Below are 26,690 nucleotides of genomic sequence, written 5' to 3' on the forward strand. Positions count from 1 at the left end.
TTGGAATAGCTGAGTCCAGAGAAAAAGTGTTGGAAAATACAGTTGAGCTAGATGAATGAGCTAAACCTTTTGTGACTCTGAATCTCTTGACTGAAAGGAAAAAAAGATGCTAATAAGATACTTTCCTCTGCCTGTTATTTAGCAGTAAATCACAAATCTATTGAGATTACGCATCCAAAGCCGCAATCGTTTATTTGCCTGAAATAATGCGAATCAGAAGATGGTTGTTTTCCACAGAGGACTGCAAAATTGTTGCCAATCAAAGTAATGACTCCTTCTCCTGTGTTCTTTTAAAATTGCCCACTTTGTCTGTAGAAGGTCACATTAAAATGACGCAAGAAGGGTTGTTAAAGCTGATTGGGTAATGTCAACGATTATCCTGGTACATCTTAATTTATCTTTCCTTTGTTACAACAAATACCTGAGGATAACTCAGGTCTGTAATGAATATACAACAACAGCCGCTAGAGCAGTATTCCTTGTGCTGTTGGTTGGGGACTTCCCAGAGCGGCCAAACCTCTCACTGTCACATGCAAGTATATCATATTTCATGTTCACTATCGCATCTGTGTAAGAAAAGAAAAGTTCAGCCAAGGGAACTGTGACAGCCACGGAAAAGAAAATATCCATGATTTCTAAGGTACTTCTTATTTGTGTGACAAGGCAATTCCTTTCTGTCTACTTGTGGATTTGGCCGATCTGCTCTCAGCTACTCCTTCTGTCTGTGGTAGTTGTTGTTGTTGTTGTTGATTATAGAGCACCCTGTGTAGCTTGGGTCATGTAGTCCAGATATAGTCCAGGAAAGTGTCTCCAGTAGGTATGTTGATATTTCCCTCGCAGCACAACATCTCACATTGAAAGAAATGCTCCAAGAAAAGAAAAAGAAGAACTGGCAGTTGGAGCACACAGCTAGCTGTCTCTAGAAACCAACTCTGACTGGTTTGGGCCCATCATGTGCTTGCCTGGTTTGATGCTTTCTGAGACGGATCCGGTATGGACAGCTAAGCCTGGGCAGCAGATCTGCTGGAGGATAAGGAGAAAAAGGAGAGAGCAAAAAAAAAGAAAGATGATAGGAAGGCAAGACCTAACTTGCCTGAAGAAATAACCTTGTCTGCAATGGGGGATTACTTGTTTAAGAAGAAGAACCGATAAAGGCTATTGCATGCAACACTGCATATTGTGAAGTAGCAGTGATCAGGACCACGGCTCCACTGATGACTACCACACACCATGCACCGATCAAGACATACAATGATAATATGTGCAATAACGGGAATTAATTTGCATTGATCGCTATCACACAGGCCTCAATCCCCATCGCAAGTGCACTAAGACTAAGCATGCATAGTTTAATACTTGGTCAAGCACTGAACTTGGTCAAACACAGAACGACAGAGACTGAGAGAGGGGAGAGAGAGAGAGAGAGCCTGTTGTTATTTCCACCATCAAACATCACCTTTGATGCCGCTCCTCTAATTAAAAGGGATCTTTGTGCACATTTTACAGGTTATTGAATTTGTATTGAACTTCTTTTCATCCAGCCCAAAGAACAGAAGCACTGATGCTGAAAAAGCCCGAATCGCACTAATCCACATAAGAAACATGTGTGTGATGATTAACAAGGTGTGAGTTAATTAAGGGATCAATTGTTTGTAATCAATTGCATTGTTTTAATGTTTTCTGCAGTGTTCAGTATTTACAAAGGAACTGTTTTTCTATTGTCTGCATAGCAAAAACGTTTATAGGGGAGGCCTCTGCCTTTGGGCCTGATTAGAATTGGTTGCGTCGTTATATTACCAGTGTACTATAATAACATTTAATTCATGTTATCAACATTGATATATAATTACATTGATATGCAATGCAAACGAATTATTCTCCAATATATGAATGTCTGACTCTTCCAGTGTCCTATTCAGTGTTTAATATAAATGATGCCTGTTATGTAAAGTGGGCTTTTACAGGAAGTGATTCCAATGCCTCTCTGTCAACCTCTATGAGCTGCATCTCAAAATGTAATTAATATAAATCCACATGAGGGCTGTTTGGAGAGCTGCCCTAAACCACAACAACAAGTTTGAAAATGTGGGTTCTGCATATTTCTTGCTGATTACAGAGACGTTGTGTATTATGTTTCACTGCGTTTGGGTACCATGCCCACACCCAGGCTGTAGTGTATTTCGTCTGAAGTTTTATTTGGCTTCTCCACTTCGTCCCAAGAGTCATAGGCTCAGGGGGAAAGTCCTAATTTCTCCTCACTCTAATTCAACACTGCGTTTTGCCACGTATCATCTAACGGGGCAGACCTTACATTTGTTCTCCTCCGCCACAAGTAAACGGTAGCTCTAACTTTATACTAATACCTGAGAAAATCATTGGAATTATATATGCTGTCCTTTAACTGCAACTGGCAGGAGTGCGATGAGAGCTGCGTTTGTGTGTCGTGCCTCAGGACCTGCAGCAGACATTAGTCCACACTCTTCTAATCACTTCACGTGGCACCCTCACCCCAGAGAGTAGCACCTCCCGGGAGCGCTCCCTGGTAATAAGGGTAAATTCAATAACGTTGCACAGACAGAGGGCTGTGTCTTGCTGTGTGCTCTTATCTGTTCAGATAGAGACATCTGCCCCCATAATCTTGTGCTCTTGTAGGGCTGGGCGTCTTGAGGGAGCTGTCCCGCTTTGTTGAGATACAGTAAAGAGCTCAGGCATCCATCATTGCTGAGACAGAACAGGAAGCTCATCAGCACTAATATCTCGCGGTTCCACCGCTGGGAGTTACAGGCGTGTGCTTAAAGAAGGGGAAACAAAGATACTGCGAGCTAATAAAGGCACAGTGAAGACACGAAAGAAAGTTCAGTTTGATGAAGTTAGCGTGTGGAGAGGGAGGGCTGTCAAAGTGAAAATTGCTTTTCTGTATCATTCAGGCGATGTCATCATGGCATAGTTAATCCTCATATCATTCACTGGGAAACCACATCAAGTGGAGTGCAGGAAATGTGCAATGAGGTCTCCTCCTGTCCTCCTCTTGACACCTTTCAGTGAGAAGCGGTGTTGCCTCCAATGCTTTTCATCCGCGCTGGATCGTCTTCAGCGTCTGCTGCTTCGGCGTGGCCGTTAAAACAGGAAATGGTACATTAATGCGTGGAGCGACGCGGCACAGCGTGTGGGGAGAGAGGAGCGTACTTCCTGCCTCTGCGGCAAAGGAGGCGACGCCTCATCCAGGGGTTGGGCCATCATTATAAATAATCTCCAAATTGCCCTGCACCTGTCAGTGCGTGGTGAAAGCACAGCTTCCCTGGGGGATAATGATACCCTTGGAAACTGATAAATGTGCAATGCCTAATCGCAGACCCACTGGCTTCAGTTTATTCCTGGAAGCTAAAAAAGAGAGAAAAAAATAGTACGAAAAAGCAATGACCGAGCACTGGTGAAAAAAAAAAGAAGAAGAAAAAAGTATAAAGTTCTGTATAAGTTACAGGCCAATGGTGAAGCAAGTAACAAGCAAGCAAGACTTACAGAGTTTTTTTTTCTTTCTTCCCTGTCATTCGATGAAGCAGTGGAGAAGAAGCCAGAACAGTGTGTGCTCTGTGTGCAAGGGTCTCAGTCACACTCAAGTTTACCTTTGCCAATCGCCTACCCATTCTCAGCCTCCACGACCAAACAAAGACATTGCCTCCATCCCATTCGGCTGTTGACTTAACCTCCTTTATCTCCTAAATGAATCTATGGTGTTAGGCCAGATTAATTCCCCATAGCTTTTCCCCACCCCAGCCCAGCTCCAGGTCTCTCCTCAGAGAGCAAGCCAAGATTAATGACCATTTGGAACCTGGTCTGCTTGGTTCACATTAATATTTAATTTTCCACTTTTATCTCCTTCTCAGGAAAATAAAGAAAAAAGAAAAGAGAAGGCTGGAAAGTTCTTGGTGGTGTGGCGCTCCAGTTTTGGGCCTATAGGAGAGAAGAGGAAAGAGTGCATAGAGAGACCAAGCAGAAGGCTGGGAAGTCAGGACGGGGGGGGGGGGGGGGGGTTGTGATCCGGATCTCTGTTGATATTTGTCGAGTGACCTTGTTGCCTTATAGCACCTCCACTAAAATCCTTGGTGTCCTGGAGCCGATTCTTTAAATGTCAGCTTGACATTTCCTAAAAGCTTCAAGCAGCTAGAATCTGTGGTATGTCATGGCTTAATTTATACAGCTTGCTGACCTCACATTTGAAGAATAACTACAACGATGTATTTATGTGTCCATTTAATTTCACCATTGATTGTGTGATACTTGTGCAGTATATTTCAAACCTAGAAGTTAGATACTATGGTGCACATTCATAATGCCCATTCAAATATTTTCATGGGCTGTCCCAAGGCCAACATTCCATTTTCAGCATTTCCTAATTGACACAAGAGTTAACAGCAGTTTCCTCTTGAGTCATTTAATTGGACAAGACACCTCCCATCTGTGCTGATATCCATCTAATTCATAAAGCCCACTGCTTTGCAGAGATAAACTGAGATAATTTTTAGTGTTTCTAGGCAACAGGTTTTGATGGCGTCATTATTAAACTATTTTTGTTGGCAGAGACAATGAAACAGTTGATTCTCAACTCGAGTAGTTATATTTTCAGGAATCTACCGACTGTGCAAAGACTGTTGCATAAATGTCACAATGTTGGGTCCTCTTTCCTCTTCTTTATTTACTGTCAACATAGAAAAGTTTTCTTTCCCTGTTTATTTTCATTTGAAGTTCTTAATCCTCTCACTTTTATTTGGCAGCATTTTGGTTTGGGTCAGGAATCATCTTGAGGGTAATTTTCCAATTTTAAAAAACAAGTAAAGTAAGTTCTTGACTTTGAATGCCTTTGAATAACTTCAAATAACGTCTTGACTCAGGGAGCAGTGACCTGCTGCTCTTTGCTGGACTCTTCTCTTTTTCTCCTCTTTTTTTCTCCTCTTTTCTATTCTCGTCTTCTGTTGTATTCTTACTTTCATTTCTTCTGGTCAGGTTGTGGAAGTCAGTTAAATGCATTAAACACAACAAATACCATCTGCCTAGGTATCAATGGTGAGCAAATGATCTACAATTCATCATGTCCGAGAAGATCTATTTGTATCATTATCTTCTGATAAATATCAGTGCTTTCGGTTCAAGTCCCGTGGTACTTGATGCTGTGAGTGGTATTTCAAAGCCAAATGCCACTGCAGGCTAATGGCTTAGCTCTTTGGACTCGCAGTGTAATTACAGATGATTAAGGTATCCTGGACCTTCAAGAATCCTGGTATCAAGGTATCCTGGACCTTCTTAGATTCCAGTGCTCCTTGGACTTCAACAGAAAATATATATAGTAAACCATTGCTTAGTCAATACTCATCTGTGTATACCATGTACTGATTGCTTGGTAATTCAAGCCCTTATCCACTATATTATAAGCAGAACGTGGATAATTCACTTTCATCATTGACTCTGCGCACCCACATCAGATGGAGACACTAACGAGCAAAGAGTAAAATGTCAGCAGAAAGTGACCACAGACCATTATACCCTGACTTGCACACTGTCCATACCAATTACAGTAGATTTCAGATGGTTATGTGTGGAAATGGTGGAACGTCAGAAACCGTTAAACTTCAAAGCTTAACTGATTTTAGATTTGTACCTCAGTGGGGAAAAATCCATTATTCTTCCAGCGGATACACAAAGCCTTTATTTCTGATGCAATTCAGTAGAGGTTAACATTCATGATTTGAGCTTCACTTCAAGGTAGAACCTGAGAAACTGAATTGTTAACTACATTCTTAATAGAAGTTGATATGTGTGATATATGAGATGATACAGTATGTGTTCTATGGCAAATCATCAACTTAGAATTAACAAGGTATATCTGGCATGTCCAAAATTTGTGCACCAAATAATATAAAATAACATGATTTGGTGCAAAATAATAATATTATATTATAAAAAAAAATGATACAAAATAATGTGAAAATAGATTTCACAGAAGGGTGTTTTTTTTTTCAACAGTGGACTTGGACCTTGTTAATTCTCAGTTGTGTCCGCTAGGTTTAGAGTAAGATCTTTGGGAGTCTTTCCTCTGACTGGAACGTGCTCCATTTAAAAAAAAAAAAATGATGATCCATCCCTCCAAGGATGGAGATGAGAAGGGGAGAGCATGAGTGCTGTCTTTGTCTTTTCTCATCTTTCATAGAGAGAGTAATCTCATCTGCCTGGGCAATCATTTGAGCCGCGTCAGTTGGGAAACGACCTTGTGACCTGTCGAGATAAAGATCGCCCTGAATTATTAATTTTGCCTTTATCAGGGGCCTTGCTGTGATGGGTGAGTGAGTGTGTGTGTGTGTGTGTGCATGGGGGGGGGGGTGTTCCTGGGTGTCAGATTGTGTGTGTTCATGCAGACACTTTTTTCTCCCTAGATAGTAGGTGGTCTGAGTCCAACCCAATCCTTGGCCAGATCTGTGCCAGATGCGTAGCCGCACTTGGACACGATGGCCGGTATCAGCAGCGTTAGGCTTAGTCCCCGTGGGAGCAGAGTTGAACTTAGTTGAGCGTAACACGATGCTCATCATTATCAGTTCAGGGTATCGGAGACTATCTGAGCTGGCTTGTGTCAACAGGCAGATCTTCACACCAGCGCCCTGAGAGCATGACACAGATGCCTGTATCCATTGAAATTAACATTTCCTGCGATCGCAGAATGAGACATTCCATCTTTTATATAACGCTTTTTATATAATGCGGCACAGTTTTTTTTTTTCCATCAGTCTTTCATAAGATCGACTGCTATTGTTCAAAAGAAATTAAGTATACACTAGTCGCAGCACTTAGTTCAATGCATCATTAGTTTCTATTGTGACTCTTCCGCTTTTGGTCTGGTTAAGTAATTTGAATGTATTCAGAGACCTGTGAGTAATGCCATGTAACAGACTTTCTTATTTGATTTCACTTACATTTCCGTGGTACAACCAGGGGGGTTATTGCCTTGCTTACCCAATTAATCCTCAGATTATTTAAATGATTTGCCCAGGCATCTGTTTCAGATGGGATCACTATCACTACAAGCCCCCATTGGAATGTTTTCATGTTTTTAATGTGATGAATCTCGACTCTGCCAGTTGTCCTTCTTAAACCTGCTGTCACCTGTCCTTCACATGTAACACGGGGAGAGGCAATGACATCCCTGTGTCCTTTCACATGTTGGCCATCCTCAATACACAGTCTGCTAAGTGCAGTAAACATGAGTAGACTGTACATAATAGGGTCAAATGCATTTACTCTGATTCATTTTGACTCTCAGTCAGTGCAGATGTGTAGGATGGGATTATATAGTAATGATATACATTATATATGGTTATTTTATATATATTAATGATATTTAACTGTGTTGACTGCTGCTAATGGTGGCATGTTATACAGTACCTGTTGTCTGACAGTGAGTGACTGTACAAGCAGATCATCTCAAAACAAGGACGGGTCTCTGTAATATGAAGATGGGACAACTGTTAAACTGTTAAAAATACACCAGACAGTGCCTATGTCACATAGACACCAAAACAACTACTGCTGTGTTTCACTGTGATGTATAACTTTTACAGCCAGTTGAATGTAAACTGAAACAACTTCAATAAGGTTTAAAGCTCCATCACAGTGGGAAAAGTGTCAAGAGTCTCACTGTTCTAGATAAATGGATTTATCGGCACATGTGCTGGAAATTGTATGTAATTACACACAGAACTGCAGCTTGTTCCCATTGCTGGAGTTGTTTGTCTTACTAAGGGCCTCTGTGCAGGCGATGATGGGTAGCATCAGTACATTTTCAGAATCAATGATTCTTTGTTTATGTTGATGTTGATGAGAAAAGTAACCGCAAATATCTTATCCTGTTATGGTTTATAATGCACTTCAGGTAAGATAACGTTTGGTTAAATCTTAGGCCGTCCACATAGCACACCCTTAAAGATGTAGTTCACAGTTTTGTAGTTTCGAGAAAGGTTGTTGATATTTGAGCTCAACAGTCAATGGAATGACACTCCTCCCTTCCGTGCTCCTGAAGCACCATGTTAATTAACTGTGATTGTTTAGGGCGTGGTCCTCGCTGTTATGTTTGTTTCTCATTTACAGAGCTTAGAATGAACACCTGACTGAGACGAGCAATTCGCTGAATTTGACAAAAAGTGTATGGGATTACAATCACGGACTGCACCTTTAAGTATTTCAAGCCAAATGCTGCAAAGCTCAATCACATAAAATACTAAGTCCAGTGGCCCGTTAACTTCTTCCCTTTTGCTGTGCAAAAAAAAGGAAATAACAGTGGCGGGAAAAAAAAGTATATTGGCAGCCTTTCAGGTGTTTTGTATAAATTTCACCCTAAGGATGTTCCTCCCTTAGAGCTAAGGAAATATGCTACATGCACGCGTGAAGTACTGAAAGAGCCTTCCTTTCCCCACAGACACAGACGGCTGGCCTCAAAGTGCGACTGGAGCCCTGGGGATTCAGAAGCGATGAAATAAATACCGTACGCAGCGCCGAATCACTCAGTGAATAATACCCATCATTAACCACTGGTGCAAGAAGTGCCCATTTCCTCTCAATTCTTTTAATGAAACACTCAAGTATTAAAAAGTGGAAATGTTCCTTAGACCAATCCCTCCTGAAAGTAAAGAGGCACTGAATGAGATTTTTTTTTGGTTTACAGCATTGAACTAAGCTGTTTGAAAGACGTTTGCCGTTCTCAGCTAAATGGTTATGAGCATTTTCAATCATGTCTTTTAAGTGCAAACAAGGGACTGGGCCACACGCAAGCCCAGCCGTTTGTACTCAACAGCGTTGCAACAATCAGAAATGTACTCAGGTGAAAGCAGATACACGCAAATGTGAGTAAAGGCTCAGTGACAACAACAAAGTTCTCAGCGGGCAATAAAGTGGATTAAATCTATTGATCATCTTTGCATGAATTGCCTCTCCACACCTCTTATCTTCATGGTTGTACCTAGCATGGAGTGATGCATTCTCTCCAAAAATGCGCCCAGCAGTTGATAGAAACAATCCTCTTAATTATTCAACAGTGCGAGTTCATTTGATTGACAAAAGGAGAGAAAACAACACATTTTTTCAAACATCAGTAATCAGCATGTCAGTGCAATCAGTTCAGTTCCTTTTCAGAGCAAAATAATGTCATCCAAAATGCTCTTCACAATTAGTCGCAATACAGAACGAATGAAAATGGCCATGTAGTCTATAATTTGCTGAATCATTGTGCTGCTGAAGTGACAGCTAATTTGAGAGAATGGACACTTGGCATGGCATTATTGTCAGACGTATTCATATCAATAGAGATAGTCAGACGCCTGTTGTCTTGAGCATGGTGTTAAAATGTATGATAGATGGAAGTTTCTCTCACTAAATCACGAGCAGTGGAATATTAAATAAGAGAGTTTATGTGCCATCAATTATTTCTCATCAGGCTGATAATGAAAACATGTCTAATGATGCAGTCTGTATCATGTTCAGGACTGTAATGGTTCTCATTTATCTAGAAATATTTACAGTAGCACATCTCTGAAAACACGCACGAGAGTCAGCTGCCTTGCTTAGTAATGGTAGAAACATTGCATTATTAAACTTTGGAGTGGGACTACTGTACCTCAGTGTATTGACATTGTTTTCTTTCTCCTAAGTTTTAATATTAAATACCATCATGCTCTCTTACCACATATAGCACTCAGAGTATACATGGGAATGACTTATGGTCTGCCATGCCTTTTACACACTCTGGGCCTGATTTACTAACAGGATTGCGCCCATTTTCTGGCGTAAAATAGCGGTCGTAACGAAAAACGGTATTTACTAAGCTGGCGCAGCGCATATTAACGCTTTGAGGGTGTGTACCTGCAAACAGGTGGGATGGTTCGGAAACGTGGGTGGTAACGTAGGCGTGTAGCGCTATTTAATGGGAGGAGTGCGCCTAATGATGAACTGCGTGGTATTTACTAAACTGCCCGGCGAGCGCACATCTCTGATTTGCACGCTAATTCTCCGCCTCATAAAAGCACGTCTTAACCATGCGCATTTCCACTGAGTCTGAAAACGTTGATATGGCAGCAGCAAGGCAAAGACATAGACAGAGACAGCGAACAGAAATATTTGTTTCAACTCGTATAATTCATATATTCATATATATGAAATTAAACTTTCCGAACGTAATTGGAGAAATTGATCGCACCCACATGCAAACAGTCCCACCTTCAATCCGCGAACACGTTTACCGAAACAGAAAGCACACATATTCAATGAATGTCCAGGTCATATGTGATGCCAACATGACCATTACTTACGTGGTAGTGGTCTGTCCATGACAGTTTTATCTTTCGGAATAGTGTCATTTGTCCATGATTGAGCAACGGTGATTTTGGAGAGGCCTGTCTACTTGGTAAATGTATTTGTTTCAGTGGGGATATATTGTAGTGAACCCATGTCCCTTGTAGAACGTATTAATCTCGCCATGTACACATATATATTGTTATAATAGACAGTGTATGCATTAATGCCACCAATAGCATATTATTTATAATCGTGTTCTTTTAAACATCTCGCTGTAGATGATGGCGGGCAAAACAACAATATAACCCATTGAATCAGGTTCAGTGATTGAGCGAACGTGAACCAATACATCTATCTCGCTATCTATTCGCTATCTATTCGCTGAACCTTAGTTTTTTCTTCCTCGAATCTCCATGGTGGCAGTAACTTGCTGGCAAGTTCTCCAGTCTTTTAACGGCGCGCTAAATAATGATTGCCCAACGCGTATCTGGCTTGATAAATATCACGGAAAATGCGGGGAATCACCGTGCATTAATGTGCGCCTGGCAAAGATGCGTTCGCAAATCAATCTTAGTAAATCAGGCTCTTTAAAGGGCGGAGTAAGCACAGTTTGCCCAGCGCAGATCTGGCTTGATAAATACCAAGTAAAATGCGCAAAAACACCGTGCGTTAATTTGCGAACGCAGATTAAGAAGCGCTCGCATATTAGTAAATCAGGCCCTCTATGTTATCCCACTGGCATACTTGAAATCCAAGATATATACAGTATACCAATATGCTTCCTGGGATTAACATTGATAACCTTGTTTTGGTTAGAAGTGAAACCTTGGTCTTGTATGAATTGAGGTCCAGGAACATACCCAAACACACGCATAATCTTTACACCCAGCCTTGACCTACGGCTCATGGGTAATATGCATGCCCTCAGAAACATCACCAAAGAGCTGAGCGCATTGATAAGGCATTCAGAGCACATACTCAGCTGTGGTGATGATGCCTCCCTTCCTTCACACGAGGCAAGAAGAGATCTGTCTTGAGCTCCTCTGTCAGTGTTTATTACTTCCGCCTCGGATCAACCACAGACGTCAGTATGTAAAACATGAAGGAACCTTCATGTCAGCGCTTTTTTCCCTCACTGCAAAGGCTTCATACACATGCAAATGCAACTACAGACAAATACAGTTCATGTAAACACACACACACACACACACACACACACACACACACACACAGACACACACACACACACGCACACACACACACACACACACACACACACACACACACACACACACACACACACACACACACACACACACACACACACACACACACACACATACTCACCTTTCACTTACCAGTCAACCTTCACTGGGCCTGCATAGGTGGTCCTTATATGTCTGTAATTGAACATGTGCATAATACCCTGTGACGATCTTTTTAAATAGCACAAGGTTACACATCTTCTTATTATAAACAATGAAGGTCACAACTTTACTCTAATAGTGAATTTCCTGACCAATTTAGGACATTGTTAGGAGTGATTAGGAACATCTCTGCAGAAAGGTCAGATGAAAGGTGAGGCAAGCAATCTTGCTGTGCCATTCAATAGTGTTTAATGAAAGCGGTTCAAAGCCACAGCATTTGACTTCCCCATTCCGCCAATCAAACAGCCAGTGTGGGGACTCATCCGGTCTGTTTAAACACAGATAAAACCGATACAGTCCAAGGTCAAACGATAATTCTTTTGGCAAATAATGTTGGCTCCGGAACAAGGCTGAAACCAGCGATCAGGCTTTATGCTTATCATTTCCTGGCCATATAATCATCATAATTGCCTCTCGTGATGGGAGTGGTGTTGTGGGGATTAATTGGTTGGAAAATGTATCGTTTCACTGGCCATATGTACTTGGTCCACAAAGAGATGGCTTAGGTCATGGTGTGAATGACATGAGGAATCTCTAATACCTCTTTCAAACCAACGACCGGGGTCGGACAGCGGTTATTTGACCAATTTTCAACCCATCTTTTGTCAGTTCAAACCAAGTCAGTCAGCATGGGTTTATCCCTGGTAGGACCTAGGTCACAACCTGGGATAGATGCATAACAATTAGCCCACAGGCTGGAAAAGGCTGAGGGACAGCTGACAGTGGACAGCTAACATTATCTACTTTCTGCACAGAGCCAACAGTAATATCTGTCGCCATAATTATGCGGAAGAGGTTACTGTCTAATGTCCTGAGTGATTCATGTGGATTGTAACTCGTGTCATTTGCATTTGTAGGGTAAACTATGTGTGACTCAAAATGTACGCACCAAAGACCAATTTCCGACTCAGTTAAATCAACTGTGACAGAGTCAATTATAGTGAAATAAGGCCTTTAGGAACACTGAAAACTATGAAATGGCTTTTTTAGTATGAGGAATATCGAAAAAACTGCCGACAACAGATGTATCTTTTTTAGAAGTTGTTTTGAAACACTTGTTGAAAAGTTAAAGCAAATGATGCTTTTAAAACCCTGCTTTTGGTGCAGTTTGTTCAGGTGGATGTGCCCATAGCAGACAGTGTGCTGACAAGTGTTGGCCCAAAATAACTTGTCTGGTCTCTCGTTGGCGGCTGGGTGCTGTGAAGTTCCTTGCAGCTCTGGTACCTGTTCTGTGCTGGTGAAGTGCTGGGGAGCCACAGCTGTTCCTTCATGGTTCTAGTCCAGGTTTCAGCCACCAGAAAGAAAGAAAGAAAGAAAGAAAGAAAGAAAGAAAGAAAGAAAGAAAGAAAGAAAGAAAGATGAGTAATGAGATAAGCTGAAACATAAACATTTGCTATGTAACGGGAAACAATTGACAACTGTGTACTGTGGTAATGCATATTTCCTCTTACCACTCGATTGCAAGGGGCATGTAGTGTCCGACAGACATGTAGTGTCCGACAGGTCTATCGCCTTTAGTCTCTGATTAAGTTGCCTTGTCTGACATCTCATCTCTCCGGTTCTTAGCAACCCTTGTGCTGCCATGCCACCGGGTGGTTCCACTGAAATCAACCCTTGTCCGACCACCCTCTGAGAAGCCAAAACTGACAACACGGGTTGACCCTTTCAAAATCAAAATCAACTCTGGGTTTAACCCTGGTTGTACCTCGGATTGATAGGGGTGTAATATGTATGTTCTCGGTGTGGAACATAGTCAATGTTTAATTTACATTGTACTTACATTTTGTGTCCTATTTGCTGCCCGATGCATGCTGTGTCCATAAATTATGTATGTTCAGTGTATTGACAAGATGATTAGATTTTGTCTGAAGAAGATGAATATAGTAAACAGCCCCTCATCCATAAGCTGTATTTCATAAGCAAGCGAATGTCAACAGCCTACTGCCCTGTAGTAATGAGCTGAAATTGCCCAGATATGTTGGGAGAAAGAAATGCTTTACTTTGTTAATATTGTATGGAAGTCAAATAACCCATGCATCAAAACAAACAAGCCAAAAAGCCATGCATAAGGCATGCTTGTACCTCATTCTTCTAATTAAAGAGTCAAAGGAACCAGTGAAATTATATCCTGTATCTGTTTAAAGTGCTTTCCTGGTTTTATTCTTTTACCTTGTTTTATTTTTTGTATTGTATATATGCCCCTTCTGTTGTTTTATGCATTATTGTTTTGTATTTTGTACTGTTTGCAAATATGCAAAGCACTTCGAGCTGTATTCCCTGTATGACGTGCTATACAAATAAAGTTTATTATTGTTTTTGTAATTATAAACTTCAAGATGTCATCGTAGATCAATGCTGAGTCGACTTGAATGAACCTTGACTGATCTGGCCCTGATCGGGCACAGAGCCGGCCCTGATCCAGGGTCGATATGTTCCTAGACCAGCTGCTTTTGGGTGATGTCTCTTTAAGGCCTGTGAGTCTCTTCTTCTCCTCCTTGGCATGACTAATGAAAGCAAAGGCATGACCCCTCCAGCGACCTGTCTGTAATGTATGCACAGTGGCTTTTTGGCTTGTGTTTGTTTTGATGCACTCTTAATGTGTTATTCACCCGCCCTCATGTGTAACTGATTGAAATTATTTAAATATTTCAAAGACCAGATATCTCATTTGAAATTCCCGTGGAGTACCCCCACGGCAAAGCATGATCATTAATGTCACTGTCTTCTGATGCTTTCGAAAAAAATAATTGGTTATTACAGTGGGTAATATATAAAGGGGGACGTTGGAGGGGATAAAAAAATTGAAATATCTCAATTTTAGTTATCTATTGATGTTGCTCATTCACGAGACTATGGCGTTCTAGTCTCACTTAATCTAATGTCAATTTCATGGCCATTCTAATAAATAAAGTGCACAGATGTGAATCGAATCCAATTTCGAGACACTGATGAACACAACCTTAGAGTGGCACGAAATTTAATTGTTTGAATTGCGTCCTGTTTCCCGCAGCGCCACCCGCTTTTGTTCTTGGGTGAGTTTGTTACAGTGACCTTATGAGGGTCCATGCATACCCACTTCTCCCTTGAGCTAATCAGCCAACAGTATTTCCCAGTCATACAAACAAGTTAGTAGTATAAGTTTTAGGTATAAGTTCGTTTCAACATGCGCCTAAAACATGGCATGGTATGTATGGACAGACCATACATGGTTAAAACCACATGAAGAGTGCTGCAAGAGCGCAGAATGACATTGTGCTCTTCTGACTTTCTGGATATGCATTTGTGGGAGGGTCGTAGGAAAAGTGGGAGTTTTGGGGCTTTTTAAAGCAGGTGTAATTCAGGTGAAGCCCGTGAACAGCAGACATGGAGCAGTCCAATTTGTACCACTGTAGTTGAGTTCAAAGAAAAAATAATGACATTTGAATTTGAATAATGACAACAGTCTCATGACAGCTGACTTCAAAACCAACCACATATGACAATTGAATGTAATATTAACACAAAAAGCTGAAGTTAGATACATTTTTGGGCCTGCCATGTCATGTTTCAGATTATGTTCTCTTGGTTAATGTCAAGTTGTCATAAGAAAGATATTTACAGGTTATAAAGTTTTGGTTAATGTCAAGTTGTTATAAAAAGGCGTTAACAGACAAAGGCATCCCAAAAAAATTATTACATAATTTACCCAATGACACTTAGTGACAACAGTCATAAACATTCATTAATTCATGCCATGGCTTTATGCACACCCCTTTAAATAAATGATTACCCTGCCATGTATAAATTAATTCCAAATATTATGTGAATAACAACAACAATCTTTTTCCTAAATAGAGAAAAGAGTCTGAGTTATAGTAATTGTGTTTGACCCACAACACATGATGGGACTAAGTGGTGGCATTAGAGCAATTTTTGCCTAATTATAATCATAATATGTATTTTCAAGCACACTCCTAGTTTCAGCAAAACATCTTGAGAAACTATTGATTGTTAATCAGTGGTACACATCATTTTAAGATGATTTGAACTAAACTGAAATAAAGCTGATTGCTGAGCACAAACCAGGTACATTTTTCAACATGCCAGCAAAACCTGTGAATGCTACTGAAAGTCAATGCTATTTTGCATTTTTGCCTCCGCTCTCTGTTTGTGAATATTATGGCCATCCAATAATAATTCATCCATTTTACATGAGGCTATTACGGTTAATGTGACCGTTAACAATTATTTACACACATTTTGCTTTGTGGAACATAAAACAAATATGATAAATCATATTGATGTGTCCTCTGTGGACCACCGGTGACTTCTTTCTTCCAATCTGGAATAGCAATCTGGTGTACTGGATATCTCACGGCTTGTGTCCTCTCTTTAGTGCCTGATGAAAGGGTTTGAGATTGTAATGTACGGCCACATTTGTATTTCGTTGGTTATCTTGGGATTGTGTGGTGCTTCCAGAAGAGGACACATTTGGGAAGCATTTATCACCTCGTTGATGAAAATCGGAAGGTGTGCATGTTTGAATTCAAACGAAGTGTTTTCTATCGGCAGATCGACTGTTCAGATCTCAGCTGCATGCTCTAATATCCTAGAGAGGAATGAGGTACAGTACTTCACAGGGAAATTGAGGACAGATCAGTCACAGATAAAAATCATAAATAATGACCAGACACTCGCTCACACTCTTCCTCTCTCTCACTTTCTTACTCCCACTCTCTCGCTCTTTCTCTCTCAGTTCCTCCCTTTCCATCACTCCGTTACTCTCATCTCTCTCCTTCTGGCTGTGGTACTCTCCCCCTCTTCTTCTCTCTTTTCCTGCTTTCTTCCTCTATATCTCTCTATCCTCTCCCATCTCTCTCTCCCGTCTTCTTCATCCCTCCCTCCCTCTGTATCTTCTCTTGCTTCCTTTCTCTGTATCTCTCCATCATCCCCCCATCTCTGTCTCTCCCCCTCTTCATCCCTCCCTCCATCCCTCTATATCTATAGCTCAATCCTCATTCCCTCCCTGCTCCCTGTGGTAGACTACAGTTGTGTGTGCTTCAGGCGGGTATTCACAAACTGCAGGCAATCCTGACAGCCTCCACCTGAGTGTTCGCTCCCAAGATGAAAGAGCCCATATTTCTCCTCTCAAAGGAAGGACACATGATGGTAACTCTTCTCAATTTGCACCACAGGGGCAGAGGGACACTTCCCTTCTCGCTGGTCTCATTATGTGTATGGACCTGAGAGTATGAAACTGTTCTGGGGCCATGGATGTGTGGCCATTGGTCACGAGGTCCCAGGTGCTTCTCACGAGAAAGCTTGCTGATCTGTGAGTCCTGGCAATGCACCTGGTGACCTGGTGCCCCCAGCAACATGAGACAGCTTAAAAGCATTAATATTTCAGTCAGAGTTCCAGGTCTCCTCCTCCACACCGCATCAAACTTCTGACTTCTCCAGCTCTCACGCTATGACTTCTGGGCAAACTTTACGCATTTGTCTTGGAGCTCATTTGTAAACTGATAGCGTGATCACTAAATCTCTATTTTTTTCTCTGCACACACTGTCCTCCATACTTCTATTGTATTACTTATTGTATTACATATTCTACTGTATTACTTGAATTGACTTGTTTGTTTGGCTTCCTGCTCTGAAGGTTGTACATTTTATGGTCACCCTGCTGGAATGACTGACTGCAGTTCCTCTTATTCAGAAAGTTTAAAACTAAGCTACAAGTGTCTCCATTAGTCTTCCTTTTCATCCTTCAGTCCGCTGGCCGGTTGCCTGGCGTCTGTGCCCTGTGTGTGCTTCACATCATACTGCGGGGTCCCGGTGTTACCAGCTCTCGGCAAAGCGGCGCCGTTGCTTTGTGTTCTGTGTTTGCGGCACGTCATCCTAGCTGACAGGCATACGCCGCCGCACAGCTGCCGGCTGTTCGACTGGCAGTCAGAGCCAAAACCAGATGTGGGCGGCCATTTGGTGTGTGAAACGCAAACACAGCAAACGCCATCCACCATCTGGCCTGCTGACACCAGTGTGTGTGTGGGCCGTGTGTGTGTGTGTGTGTGTGTGTGTGTGGGCCGTGTGTGTGTGTGTGTGTGTGTGTGTGTGTGTGTGTGTGTGTGTGTGTGTGTGTGTGTGTGTGTGTGTGTGTTTGTGAGAGTTTTACAGCACTGTATGTTCTCAACACCTTTGTGTACCATGGGGGAGATGAGGGTCCCAAAGCGCGAATCTGACATCTTCCGCATGCAAATAACATGAAGCCAGTAAGAGTCCATGACAGAGATTACCACCTCCCTGGGTAGTACACCACTTATGTTTTTTTGTCAAGGCTAGCAGACCATACTGTGTTTATGATCAGACTTCAAACTATGGTGGTCTCGTGAAGCAAAGGCTGGCCATATCCTAATCCCTCCACAGTAGAATTGCATAAGTGAGAGGTTTCCCCCCAAAATCTCATCTTAAAAATCCTTAACTGTCTTAGTATATTCAACCTGCTGTCATAAACTCTTCCAATTTGTTGATTTTCAGTTGTTTTTAAGAGAATAGAGATCAGATCAGCGATCCTGAATGATCCAAGGAAATGCTAAGGTGCTGGGTTATACTGTAGGTGAGCCTGGTGGCGTGGTCTGAGTTGCCATTACAGTATAACAGGAGGTGAGACCTGACACACGGCCTCATTGCGTCATCAACACTCACAGGAAGAGATGCTTCAAGGTGACGTTTGTGAATAATTACTGAATGTTTTAAACATTCATGCTTGTAAAATTATATGACATGCAAAAGAAAATTACATTATGAAACACAACACACCATCAACGCAAACATGTATTTCCATTTGCTTTTAAAATGATCACATTTTCTAGCATTTTCCATTCACTCCTAGCTTGACCTTTGTATTTCAATGTACAAAAATTTGACTTCAGTCTCCATCGCATTTTGAAATTAACTGAAAGACTGAAATCTGCTTTTATACCATACGGATAGGGATTATGAAAATAGCTTGTGTTAACTTCCCTCTCTACAACTTTGAAACTGGAGGATAAAGACACATATAATGTACATAGACTCTCTCTCACTCACACACACACACACACACACACACACACACACACACACACTTATCAAAGAACGTTTTTATTAGCTGTTGTAAAGCATGATAATGATTATTTCCAGCAGCTCAAACATACATCCATTGCTCTATGCTGACACATGTACTGATACAATAAGAGCCAGCATGTAAGGAGCATATGTTAATGAGTACAATGAAAGAACCCAAAACAGGGACAGGTGCTTGTCTGTCTCCTCGCGCAGGAGCCCACCTGACAGGAATCAGACAAGAGGGAAAATACAATCATCCTAACGAAGACCTAACATGCAGCCACTGTGCACAAACACTGCAGCATTTTAATGCTGAATATTTAGGGAACACAGGTGGGAAAGACAGTGTTAGAGGTAATGTTCTGGTATTTTAAAGTATTAAAGTGACTGTAATATAAGTCACAGTGCAGGGGTAGGCAATTATTGTCTCTTTGTTCAGTGGAGGAAGATGGTTTGATTGCCACAATTCATTCAAATGTCAGCATAGCTGCCTGTTGACATGCACTCACGGCCCTCAATCACAAAGAAGAACACTGATTCTGGCATTTACAGAGGAGAAAAAATTACAGTTCAGCAGGGCAAACCCATGTATTTCTTGGACTGGTTGTGTCAGGAAAGTGTAGCTCTGTAAATCATTGTGATGTTTCTAAAGGTGAGCTTTGTAAATCATTGTGAAGTTTTATAATTGTGAGCTCTGTAAATCATTGTGATGCTTCTAATTGTGAGCTCTGTAAATCATTGTGATGTTCTTCATTTTGAGCTCTGTAAATCATTGTGATTTTACAAAAGATTTCATGTGCTTCCATCCAAGTAGCCCCAGAATGGCACAGGAAACAGGTGGAACAGGGGTGAAAGTGGGTGAGCCGAATTCTAGAATAGCTATTAGACACCACACACAACAGTGCAGACTCTTGCTATGATAGTATGGTAATAGAAAAGCAGCCATTTCAATCAGTCATCCAGCTGAGATAAAACAGCATTTTGGATGATGCGTGGCAGAAGCATTTTCATTCCACAAAATGTTCAATCTTACTGTGTATTTTGCTGTTACACTTGCAATGCATAATGAAGGGTGCTTCTTTTTCTTTTTCATTCAATTCCATTCAATCTAAAGGCAATGCATTTCTGTATCAAATGATATAACTTTGTAAGAACATTAGGACCAAACAGCAAATACATACGAAAATAATTAAATAAAAAAGTGGAATGTTGAATTAATTAAAAATGTATATAGTTGGTGTATTAGTAGCAAAAGTAATATAGTTGTCAGCCATTAAATTGATCATAGTTTAATTAATGTCTTTGTCAATCTTTATCATTGAATCAAGAAACACTTGACTATAAATGATAGACTAGTTCAACTTTCTTGACGTATGCTGACATAAAGCTGTAGCACAGACTCCTGCCATTTTAGTTGTACACAGGAAAAGATGTGCAATACCTTGTGCAATTGGTTGGGGACTTTTGCTGTCTATGATTTCACGAGTATTTGTGTTGAATGCTTGTTGTCTGGTGTTATTTCAAAACACTGTGCTACCAGAAATCAAGAGCAGGCTCACACTTTGGCACATGATTTGTTTGTGGAATTTCAATGAGGTATGTGAAATGCCTTTAAATAATCGCTCCCATGAATATGATTATAATGGACTGCCACATTGTCTCAAGTGATGTAAACCATTTGTTTTGATCCACTATATTAAACTAATAATGTTTCTTCAAAGCTATGTATCTATAATATTTCCAATCTGTTCCAATCTGTTGACAATTATTGTTCTCTATTTATTTGACTGGCTATAGTTTCACATTTGACTTCAGCAGAGAGACATGATTGAGGGGTTTGGGTATATCTTGGGTATATCTTCAAAATGGTCCTACATAGTAATTTACAGTATATTGATTCCAACATGCATACTAACTGTGAAGGACATCATATGAAGGACATTTTAACCTATAACAGTTAGAGACATAAAAACACCATTGCTGAATCTTAAACTTAAGCCCTGAAAGACCCAGAGCCATAGATAGGGATGGGCAAAAATATATCAAAATATACTATCGTATAAGATGCAAAATACTCCCAATTTCACCAAATAAAATACAACATACAGCAACCACGACATAAACTACTGTATTGTGTATGTATAATAATTATATATATATTTCCAAGGCAACATGACAACATATCACAAACCTCCCCTCTACATAGGCATACTTGACTATTTGATAAGATTTTACAGCTTTTCACTACTTAACCAGGCCCGTTAAAAATCTGTTTTGAGAAGTACTGTATCATGATGGGCAGTATTCCAGCCAGACCACTGCCACGTCAAGAGGGCAAAAAACATGCATCAATTTCTTGTCATCTTCTTGTCATTTAATCAGGGAGAGCAACAAAAACCCTCAATGCCTGCATCCTTTCGAAATGTTTACATCAAGGTGACATGGTCTGCGCCGCACTAGCAAACACAAATGTTGTTGTTTACATTTACGTATGTGAGCATGCTCATTAGGCTCCTGTTGATTGCACCCACCTGTGGGCACGGTGGTGGTAAATGGGTACGTCATCCTACCGCGGATATAGGGGTGCTCTCCGATGTTATGGGACAGAAGTCGCCGTCACTGGATGGTAGTAGTACGAGAGGAGTACACTTGTCGCAACTTCACGCTGTGGCATAGTGGACGTTGGTTGTCGCCGCTTTGAGCCGCGATTGGAATCATTGTGGTGTAGCGGGCCTGCCCCCAGTTGCTGCTCCGTCTCTCCCTTGACTACGCAAATAGTCAGACGCCGAAGATCACAGCTTGCCGGCTGTACCAGGTTCTTAACCACTGTTTTCCCCGGGTTATTTTTATTGTAGTTTTCTTTCATTTGCCGAGGTTCATTGAGGATTGTTCCTTCCCGCCCCTTTCCCCCCTCTCTCCGTACAAGCGGTGACCCACTATTAAATTATAACCTAGTTAACCAAGTAGCTGTATATCAGTAGCTCCTGCTGTTTTGTGTGTTTGCTGTGTGCACGCCCTAGTGGCCAAGTGTGTGGCCTCGTGTGTTTTATGGCCACTGAATACTTGTATGAACAATCGTGTGTGCTTAAACATTTCCTGTGTGCCTTCCTGTGGTCCATCACTTTGACTCTTTGCAGTGTTTTGCAACTGTGTGTAACTATATAGATATTCACGTTAGTTGAGCTACTGGTAAGAATACACGGTTAGGCTAGTGTCTCTTTATTTTGGTGTCACAGCTGTACGACCATCATTGACTTTCTTTTCTTTACTTTTCTCGTTTTCCTGTTGTATTATTTAGTGTGACCAACCTCCTGGTTGGGTATGCCGTCATAACCACCAAATTGTTAATAAACTGTTGGTTCCATATTGTAACAGCCTCTGCTTCTCTCCATTCATTTGGGGTAACCTGTAACCTACTGGGTAGCCTTTAGAGTTGGGTTATGGGGGGTAATTAAGCACCTGATCACATTTGGCGCTGCGAGCAGGGTCTTGCTTTGAACAGAGGCTGTTCAGTGTGTTTTGTTTGTTTAGGACGACGGCGTGTTTTGTGGTTGTGTATAGTATTTTTTTTTTATTATTATTGGTTTGGGGAAAACAGTGGTTGAAGATCATCGTGTGCCCGTCAGTGGAACAGCGAGAACGAAGACGCCTGCCAGAAGGTTCCACCTACTGTTGGTTCACTGTGTGTAATAAGTTTTGTTTTTTTGTTTTTTCTCTGTCTTTCTGTCCTCCCCATTCATTGTTTTCAAGTTTTGCTGTCCTCATAGCCAACTCGTAGCCTAGCCATGGAGGAGGGAGATATGGCTGCCCAGCTTAAGGCCCTTACTGAGCTGGTGCAGCAGTTGCAGGCAGACAACAGTAGGCTTAGGGATGAGGTCACCAAAATGTCAGCCCCAGCCACCGGTACTGCTGGACCCTCTGGGAATTCGACAGATCAGACCACTACACCGGCTTCTCCAGGTCAGTCCTCTACAACTTCCCCTACATTACCCAGACAACCTAGATCTAGTTTGGTAGCCCCCCCCACACCACCCTCAGCTGGGGTAGCGGAGCGTTATGTTTACATTCCCCGTGAACGCAAATGCCCCAGGTTTTCTGGGAAATTGTCCAAGGACTCCATGACGGCGGAGGACTGGGTGGAGGAGGCCCGTCGCCACTTGTCTTCACAACGTATGCCGCGCTCTGCACAGGCGTTGACCATTTTTGATTTATTAGATGGAGAAGCTAGGGCTGAAATTAAGTTTCGTCCTGCCACAGAGAGAGATGAGCCTGAGAAGATATTTGCAATACTTACTTGTATCTATGGTTGTGCTCAGTCCTATATTAGTCTCCAGAAACAGTTTTTCCAGAGACGGCAGCTTGAGGGGGAGTCCTTGAGAGAGTATTCCCAAGCACTCATGTACATGCTTGAAGCTGTGAAGAGGAGGGACTCCGAGTGTTTTGCCCATCCTAATATCGTGATTCGTGACCAGTTTGTAGAGAATGTCAGGGATAGTATGCTAAAGCGAGAGCTACGGCGCCAAGTTAGACTCCATCCAACCATCACTTTCCTGGATGTTCGTAGCGAAGCCATACGCTGGGTAGAGGAAGGCGAGCACTCCATCAGCCCCAGGCCCCGCGCCCAGTCCTTTAGCACCTATGCTACCCCAGAGATGGAGGTTGTCGCCAGTGCTGTGTCTGTTCAGCCCACTAACGAACTTGCAGGAGTGAAGGAGAGTCTGCGGAAGCAACAGGCCCAATTGGATACCATCTTGAGGCGCCTTGAGGTCCCCTCATTTCCTGGCCCACCACAATTCAGACCACAGACACGGAGTCCTCGCTACCGGTTTGACGCTGACGGCAAGCCTATATGCCTACGATGTGCCCAGCCTGGCCATATAGCCCGCTTCTGCCCAGCCTCCTCTGCCAGTCCTCAGGTGGTGGTGGGCTCTAACGCTGTCACCCAGCAACCACCGGAAAACTAGCACCCCCTGACGTTATGGCCCAAACGTTGGGTGGGGATCCCCTGGGCTCCCATTCAGTAAGTGCACCACAGCTCATTGGCACCTGTCCAGTGATAAAGGTTCAGATAGGTGGGGTGGCGGTGTCCTGCTTGTTGGATACGGGGTCAATGGTGACCACCATCACACAGAAATTCTTTGAACAGAGACTGCAACCCCGCTTTCAGCTTGGCTTACAGCCCTGTAATTGGCTCACGCTAAAGGCCGCCAACGGTTTAGACATCCCCTACTTGGGGTACCTAGAGCTGGATGTACACCTCCTTGGTCGAACCCTTCCTAAAATGGGCATCCTTGTCACCAAAAACCCCGCCAACCCAATGGTCCAGCCCCACAAAGATTCCGTTCCTGGCCTTCTCGGAATGAATATCATCCGTAATTGTTACAAGGAATTGTTTGTAGACCATGGAAGTGCCCTCTTTCAATCTCCTGATGTTCGACAGGCAGGCAGGGGGTGGCAGCAGGCTCTATCCGAATGCCAGCAACTGGAACGTGTCTTGGAGAGTGGCAGAGTGGGCTCCGTCCGAGTACAGCAGGGCCCTGCGGTACGTGTACCCGCTGGGTCCATGAAGTTAGTTCCAGCCACTTGCCATCAGGGTCTAGGGTCCACGCTTTCTTCTGGTCTTCTTGAGCCTGTGTCCTTTGCGGATGGCCAACTGCCCGGCAATTTGCTTGTACCCACAGCTTACCTTTCTGTCACCTGTGGCAGCATTCATGTGCCGGTTGTTAATGTTGGGAACCAGGATCAATGGCTTTGGCCGAAGACCATTCTTGGAGAACTGCATGTCACCATGGCGCCAGCCCCAAACTCGTCCATCCACTTTCAACATCAGAAAGATCACGGTGAACAGGTTGTCTTCATTCAGTCCGTTAACGCTGAGGGCAACAATGGTGCTGGTTTCTCACAGCTGGACTGGCCTAATCTATCAGACAAAGAACAGCATGATGCTCGGGCTTTGCTAGAAGAGTACAGTGGCACCTTTAGTCAGGGTGATGGTGACCTCGGTTGCACCACTTTAGTCCAGCATACCATTCCCTTGCTTGAGGATGCCCCTGTGAGACAGAGGTATCGCCGCCTTCCGCCCTCACAGTACGATCTAGTAAAGAAGCATGTCCAGGAGCTACTAGACCAGAATGTTGTTCGGCCTAGTTGCAGTCCATACGCCTCACCCATTGTGGTAGTGCAAAAGAAAGATGGTTCAATTCGACTTTGTGTTGATTATCGCCAGCTAAATTCAAAAACTCGCAAGGATGCATTCCCACTACCTAGGATAGAGGAGTCCTTGGATGCCTTGAGTGGAGCTACCTTGTTCAGCACCTTAGATTTAGCTAGTGGCTATAACCAAGTCCCCATGAGCGAACCAGACAAAGAGAAAACCGCTTTCTGCACACCCTTTGGGCTCTTTGAGTTCAACAGGATGCCCTTTGGGTTGTGTAATGCCCCAGGGACCTTCCAGCGGTTAATGGAGCGCATTTTCGGCGATCAAAGCTTCCATGCCCTGCTGTTATACCTGGACGATATCGTTATCTTCTCTACCACTTTTCGTCAACACCTTGAGCGCCTAGAGCTGGTCCTAGCCAGGCTCCAACAGCATAATTTGAAATTAAAACTAAAAAAGTGCCGGTTCTTCCAGACCGAGGTGAGCTACTTGGGACACGTAATATCTGCTGCCGGGGTAGCCACAGACCCAGAGAAGATACGGGCCGTCGCAGAGTGGAAGCGGCCCTCGACTGTCAAGGAGCTCCGCTCGTTCCTGGGCTTTGCCTCTTACTATAGGCGATTTGTGGTGGGGTTTGCTGGTCTGGCATCCCCTCTACACAAGCTTGTTGGGGCTCTACAGGGCACCAATAAGAAACCAAGACCTCGGGTTCAGGGGCAATTCGGACAACACTGGAGCCAAGCCTGTGAAGAAGCGTTCTCAAGCTTGAAGGATCGGCTGATTGATGCACCAGTCCTAGGATACGCCGACTGCACTCGACCATTTATTGTGGAGACTGATGCAAGCTCTTCTGGGTTAGGGGCGGTACTAGCACAGGAACAAGGCGGACACAGGCGGCCAATTGCATATGCTAGTAGAGGGCTGCGTCCAAGCGAAAGGAACATGTCGAATTATAGCTCCATGAAACTGGAGCTTGTGGCCCTGAAATGGGCAATAACAGAGAAATTCCGTGAATACCTTCTCGGCAACAAGTTCATTGTGTACACGGACAATAATCCCCTCAGCTATTTGCAGTCCGCAAAATTGGCGGCCGTCGAGCAACGCTGGGTGTCTCAGCTGGCCTTGTTCGACTTCGAGATCAAATACCGCCCTGGGACTGCAAATCGCAACGCGGACGCACTGTCCCGTTTACCAGCAGCGTCCACCTCCCTGACCCAGACCATAGCTCCAAGTGGCACTGTCCTCCCCCAGTGTCTAGTGCAAGGACAAGCCCCTGGGCTGGGCCCCCGGGTGGCCAAACCATCCGAAGTAGGGATCACCTTAGCCAGCACTTCTTGGCCCCCTCCTGGGGTGAGACGAGACCAGACACCTGAGCTGGGTAAGCTCCCTCCGCAGGGGTTCACCGCACAAGGCATTTCAGTCCCCCTTCAATGTGCACAAATTCAAGTAACTCCTGAGCTGGGCCCCCAGGAGGCTGAGGCATGCGAAGTAGAAGCAGCACCCTCACGCAGCAAAGAGGACCTAATGGCGCTGCAATCCGCTGATCCCTGCATCTCTGCCTTCAAGCACTTTTGGAGACGGGGCCATCCCCCAAGGACCGCGGAATTGAAGACAGCTCCTGAAGGGCTTCGAGAGCTCGCCAAACAATGGTCCCGAATCACAGAACGAGACGGGGTGTTGTACCGTGAAGTATCTAT

Source organism: Sprattus sprattus (assembly GCF_963457725.1).
Source record: "Sprattus sprattus genome assembly, chromosome: 13".
NCBI classification, from domain to species: domain Eukaryota; kingdom Metazoa; phylum Chordata; class Actinopteri; order Clupeiformes; family Clupeidae; genus Sprattus; species Sprattus sprattus.